This window comes from Cyprinus carpio, chromosome A10, assembly GCF_018340385.1.
Source record: "Cyprinus carpio isolate SPL01 chromosome A10, ASM1834038v1, whole genome shotgun sequence".
NCBI classification, from domain to species: domain Eukaryota; kingdom Metazoa; phylum Chordata; class Actinopteri; order Cypriniformes; family Cyprinidae; genus Cyprinus; species Cyprinus carpio.
Window position 1 is genome coordinate 1,942,096 of NC_056581.1, and position 6,599 is coordinate 1,948,694.

General features: G+C 35.6%; 1 long non-coding RNA gene across 1 annotated transcript; it reads right to left on the reverse strand.

Moving 5' to 3' along the window:
* Nucleotides 1-3,426: 3,426 nt before the first annotated feature.
* LOC122146512 lies at nt 3,427-5,807 on the reverse strand. The gene is made up of 3 exons (XR_006161033.1): nt 5,011-5,807; nt 3,665-3,798; nt 3,427-3,563 (listed from the first exon to the last, which is right to left on the reverse strand). It is a non-coding gene; the product is annotated as an uncharacterized LOC122146512 (long non-coding RNA).
* Nucleotides 5,808-6,599: the final 792 nt, after the last annotated feature.

The window sequence follows — 6,599 nt, forward strand, 5'->3', positions numbered from 1 at the left end:
AAATACTCCACAAAACTTGATTATTTCCCATCACAACCGCAGCCGGATATTATCAGTGAAATGAAAGCAACCATTAAAGCAGATCAAGAGAAAGATATCACCACATTCAGACATATCGCAAGCAAGAAACTCTCTGAATTTTCTTCAAAGGTCTTAGACTGATCTATCACGTCAAAAGTGGTGTGATGTTTCATAATGTGTCCGTACACTCACATAAATGATTTGCAGATTATAAAAGCATACAGTACATGTAGCACATATGGGAAACAGACCTTGCAGCACCACCATATGTGTATTTAGGCCACCCTTTGTGTCCCGTGACTGGTTCGAAAGTTATTACTCTGTCTGAAGTTTCATGGCTAACCCTTGGTCTGGTTGTGCTTACTACAGGGTCGCATAAGTGATTGTATTATTTTCTGATAATAAGCGTCTCTGGCATAATGTGGACACAAACAGGTTGAAAAGACAGTGGACGAGTGTAAACACAATGAGGCTGTGAAAGCGACAACTGAGTAGGTAAGTTCTTGAGTTCTTACTCAGCGTGATGACGTTTAACGTCCCCAACAACTTCTGTAGCCCCATTTAGCCACTTGTTACCAAAAGCATTAAACAAAACTAACTAACTAACTAGATAGATAGATAGACATATAAATATATACATATAAAAATATACATATAAATATATATATATATATATATAAAATCTGTTTCCAGGTTTTAAGACATAATTTAATGAATTGGAGTGGTCAGTTGGACATATGAATTATAACCGTTCCCATTGCTCAAATTGTCCTGCCTCAAGTTAGAACTTTTCTTTCATTTTAAGACACTTCTGTAGTCTTAAAACTTTAAATTCATGTGATCATGGTGTAGTTTGTTAATAACTTTAAGTTTAAGTTGAGCTTTTTGCGTTGTATTTGGGTTTCAGTACTCAGAAAGGTTGTGTTCATTAGTAAAGATTATCTTGAACCAAATGTGTAAGAATTAAAATCACAATCTGGTCACAGAGCTTATTTTCTGCAAAAATCCAATCCAAAGAAAAATATTCCTATTTGTTGAGGAAACCAGGGTGATTCTTACTCCTGGGTTGACCAACAAAAATATGTCATCACTGCAGCACTTTTTATAAAGTCGACACCTGACAGGTGTTACATGTTTGGTGGTACTATTGCTGGTCCATCCTAGCTTGTTAATGGAGCTAAATACACATTCATCAGTTTTTTGGGGGGTTCTTATTTTGACTTCTGGCCCTCTGACTTCTTCTCTGAATCTGGTCAAATGGTCCTTGCTTCCAGAAGATGCTGGCTTCTCTTTCATGATCTTACAGGCTTTGAAAACTATGTTTCCATTTTCAACAATTTCAAGGTCGAACTCTTCAGTGATTAAATCCATGTTCAGCAACTAGCCCAGAAGCAAATATGTTCAAACAGCAGATTTGAAAAGCTGAATTTCCACAAAAGCTGCACCTTTTGCACCGAAGGGCAGATGCCCCAAAGCGATGTTCTGCTTTGTTGCACTTTGTTGTCCCTTCATTATTATTTTATTGGGTCTTAGATTCATCATGCAAAAAAAGGAGGTTTTTACCCAATAACATTTTAACCCATTAAACACCTATTTACCTAGAACTACTGTTTATATCACTCATCCATAAAGATTACTGTTTAACTTTAGCTTATAGGTTGTAGAATATATCTTTTTGATTTGGCTAATGAAACAGCATAATATTAATAATGCATGTAATAATTGTGATGCATTGTTTCCATTATTTATATATATATATATATATATATATATATATATATATAACTGTATATATAATCTGACAACGCATCTTTAACATGGTCAGTGTTGGGAAGGTTACTTTGGAAATGTAATAGGTTACAGATTAAAAGTTACCCTACTTAAAATGTGATAAGTAACGAAACTTTTTGTAATGTAAGTGATTACATTTGATTACTTTTTGATTACTTTTCTAAATTTCTAATGTTTTCAACTGTTAACCATTTTCAAACATGTAAACTAGGCAGGGTTATCCTTACAGTAGTACTCAACACTGATTACGGTCACACTCTCGAAATCCTTCATCACTTGAATTAAGATTATATTTCAGTTTTAAAGTAAACATTGGATGCAAAATTCACTTTTACATGGTGTTTGCATATAAATGTATCTTAGCAGTGTGTGGACACAACCATCCTACAATGATTAAAATGCATTCACTCCTTTTTTAATCTCCCAAAATCCTAAACAGTCTCAATTATCAAGCCGTTTTGATTTTCTGAGCAGTATGATGTCCATGCACTGATGCACTGCCCACAAACGCTGAAGTACTCTCCAATATAAGCATATTTTCGCCCATAGCCAGTTGTTCGAAATCCATAATTTTCTCCACAAGCGACTATGTCTTGTAAGCAATGCAGTGGTGTTTTGTAGATTTGTGATGCAGAAGAACAAGAATTTTCTCCCGACATCAAAGGCAATGAGGACGCAGTGCATTAGTTTTGTTTTTAATGGTAATGCACCACCGAATACATCTAAATCATTTATGTCTGCGCAAATAATTTTACTTCAGACTGCTTTCTGAACGAGGGACAGTTTTGTTAAAAAGTTAAAACTTAAGGATAGATCAGTACTCATTGTTCGTGATCCAGCTGCACCTCCAGAAGAAGTCAGTCTGACACTTTATATTTTTGTATTATTATTTGCAAATGGCCTTTGCTGTTCCATGGAAGAAAAGGAAGGGTGAGCAGAGCTCATTAGCATTTAAATGTGTGTGTGTGTGTGTGTGTGTGTGTGTGTGCATATATATGTGTATATATATATATATATATATATATATATATATATATATATATATATATATATATATATATATATATACACTGTAAAAAAAATCCCGTTGTTTCTACGGAAAAATACCGGCAGCTGTGGTTACCAGAACAATACTGTAAAAATGACATCAAACCGTAAACATACTTACGGAGTTACATGTGAATTTTACATTTTAAACATGTATATTTAACATTGGATTTCAGTAATATTAACATCATTGTTACACTGAAGTGAACAAGTTTGTTGAGTAAATTTAACATTTTAAACATGTGAATTCAACATTGGGATTCCGTGATATCTATGTCACTGCTATGCTAAACTGACGAGTTTGCTCAGTTAAATTTACATCCGGCTGTTTATTTAACATTACATCAGGGCTTATTTAAAAAAATTTGAAAAATAAAGTTTTTCATAGCAAAAGCTTGATTCTGACTGTATTTTCATTCCACACTAAAAAGAAGAAAACATATCCTTTACTCCTATTCCCATTTCTCCCTACATATCTGCAGGAAGAAATAGCAGCCGTTTCAAATTACTTCTACATGCAATGATAGGCTGTAACAAACAACTCATTAGTCAATGTACAATTCACAAGAATTCCAATTTATTGTTGAAAAATTTAGTGAATAAGGAAGAGGAGAGAGAGAGGGTGTGTGAAAAATGTGACCGTTAATATTGGCCCACAAACAAAGTAGATATGGGGGTTCGCAGTCACACAATTGAAAAAACACCTAGGAACAGAGAAGAGAGAAAGAAACACAAAATCATATGAATTAGTTTCATTAGTCAAGTCAGTCAACAATCAAGGACAACTAAACACTAGCACACATACCTTTTTAAACGGCTCGCCATTCATGGTCGGAGAGGTCCTGAATCAAGGTAAAGACTTTTGGATTAACATGCAACCGTGTTGCTTTTGTTCGTTCCACTTTTGTCCCCCTCTCCGGATTAATCGAAAAGAAACATCTAGGGAAGCAGAAGAGGGAAGAAACACAGATAAACACTACTTTATTTATACATGAAACACAACCATCTCCATAAGTCAAATCAGTCCAAAGTAAAAGACAAACAAGTTAAAATACAGGTTACAGTTGTCCTTTAAAGTGTAACTGGCATTATTCAGCCCATAGCCCTGTTGTTCGGAGTTACCACGAGCCATGATAGGTTAACAAACAACATAATTTGGTACAACAAACAATGAATAGTAGCCCAGAGGCTAATTCTTACCTAATCAAAAAGAGTACCTTACTAAAACCAAAAACTTCCATAAAGGTGGGCTGCTATTTGCATTATATTGTACCAAATTTTCTCTCTCCTTTGTGTAGTGGTGGCTCACACAACAGGTCTCTGGAGTTACACTTTAAATTACCCAATTTCAGTAAGCAATAAGCTACTATTTATTGCACTTTCCAGGTCTATTTTAAAGCTTTTTCCAGCACCATACACTACCATAAATTACATACCAATACATAGTTGTTGTTTCTTTTAACTAAAACGCATCTTTTCGACTTAACCTGACAGTTGAGTAAGCCTATAATGCTTCAGTGATATTAATTTAGCTGCTAAAACTTTTTAACCTAAAATGGCGGGAGAGACAGATAATGAAGAAATCGACATGAATTTCAGAAAAATAGGGTTTCTAAGCACTCGCTCTTTAACTATACATTTAATGTGAAACTACAAAAAGACACGATGGTTCTTCTGACAAATTACCTTTTCTCTTTGACGACTTATGCAGACAGTTGAGTAAGTCTATCTAACGTTATAACGTTAATGCTTCAGTGATATTTATTTAGCTGCTAATACCTAAAATGGTGGAAGAGACAGATAATAAAAAAATCGACATGAAATGCAGAAAAATAGTGTTTCTAAACACTCGCTCTTCAACTATACATTTAACGTGAACCTACAAAAACACGACGTTTCTTTTGATTAAATTACCTTTTCTCTTTGACGACTTAACCTGACAGTTGAGTAAGGTTAGGTCTTAGGTCTATCTATGCTTCAGTGATAGGTATTTATTTAGCTGCTAAAACTTTTTAACCTAAAATGGCGGGAGAGACAGATAATGAAAAAATCGACATGAAATGCAGAAACAGGGTTTATAAACACTCTCTCTTCAACTATACATTTAACGTGAAATTACAAAAAGACACAACGTTTCTTTTGACTAAATACCCTTTTCTCTTTGACGACAGTGTTCATCAGCATCAGACAGAAACCGCGCTCGACACAGTGTGGGTGTTGATGATGAAGCCAAGCAAGCACATCTGCTCTGCACTAAACTAACAGAAGTTGAATGGGCGGAGCTGCGTTGATAAGGTGACGTCACGCCGTATCATGGGTCCACCGACATATTTACAGGATCTACATATTTACACCCTAAATAATACCGTTGTATTTGAATTTTAGTGTAGGAGGCTGTGTTTGGATTTTCTGTCGAGATTTTAATAAACGTCGATATGGTTGGTCAGTGCTCCTCGATCTAACGTTAGAGAACTGCCACAGCAGGTCACACGATCGTATATGGAGGAAACTGAACAACGGAAAAAGGTTTTTTTTTTTTTTTCAGCTTTAACGTTAACGTTACTTCATGGAAAAACAACAAGGGAAGCAGTTTCGAGGAGCTGACGCCGGATCGCGTGGTTTTTACCGCAATCAGGAGGAAAAACGTTTGTTAAAAGTTGTACAAAGCAAAAGGTGTATTGTATATTCCTTGATGACTACGTAACATTAACTTAGTATAACTTAGTTGATGAATTATGTTGAATTTGGTTCATGTTAGAGCAGATGATAAAGCTAGGCCACATTGCATGATGAATCAAATTATAGTTTATTTTGTTTTCAATTAACAATTTGCGTTGATATTCTGTACATCTATTTAAAATGTTTGTAAATCAAGTTTTTATATAACTGCTTAATAAATACATTAAGTGACTGCATATACATTTGTTTCTGTACTGATTGCATCAACAAAGACCCTTTAAGTACATTCGTGGCCAAAAGTTTTGAGAATTACATAAATATTGGAAATTGGAAAAGTTGCTGCTTAAGTTTTTATAATAGCAATTTGCATATACTCCAGAATGTTATGAAGAGTGATCAGATGCATTGCATAGTCCTTCTTTGCCATGAAAATTAACTTAATCCCAAAAAAACCTTTCCACTGCATTTCATTGCTGTCATTAAAGGACCTGCTGAGATCATTTCAGTAATCATCTTGTTAACTCAGGTGAGAATGTTGACGAGCACAAGGCTGGAGATCATTATTATCAGGCTGATTGGGTTAGAATGGCAGACTTGACATGTTAAAAGGAGGGTGATGCTTGAAATCATTGTACTTCCATTGTTAACCATGGTGACCTGCAAAGAAAACGTGTGCAGCCATCATTGCATTGCATAAAAATGGCTTCACAGGCAAGGATATTGTGGCTACTAAGATTGCACCTAAATCAACAATTTTATAGGTTCATCAAGAACTTCAAGGAAAGAGGTTCAATTCTTGTAAAGAAGGCTTCAGGGCGTCCAAGAAAGTCCAGCAAGCGCCAGGATCGTCTCCTAAAGAGGATTCAGCTGCGGGATCGGAGTGCCACCAGTGCAGAGCTTGCTCAGGAATGGCAGCAGGTAGGTGTGAGCGCATCTGCACGCACAGTGAGGCGAAGACTTTTGGAAGATGGCCTGGTCTCAAGAAGGGGAGCAAAGAAGCCACTTCTCTCCAAAAAAAACATCAGGGACAGATTGATCTTCTGCAGAAAGTATAGTGAATG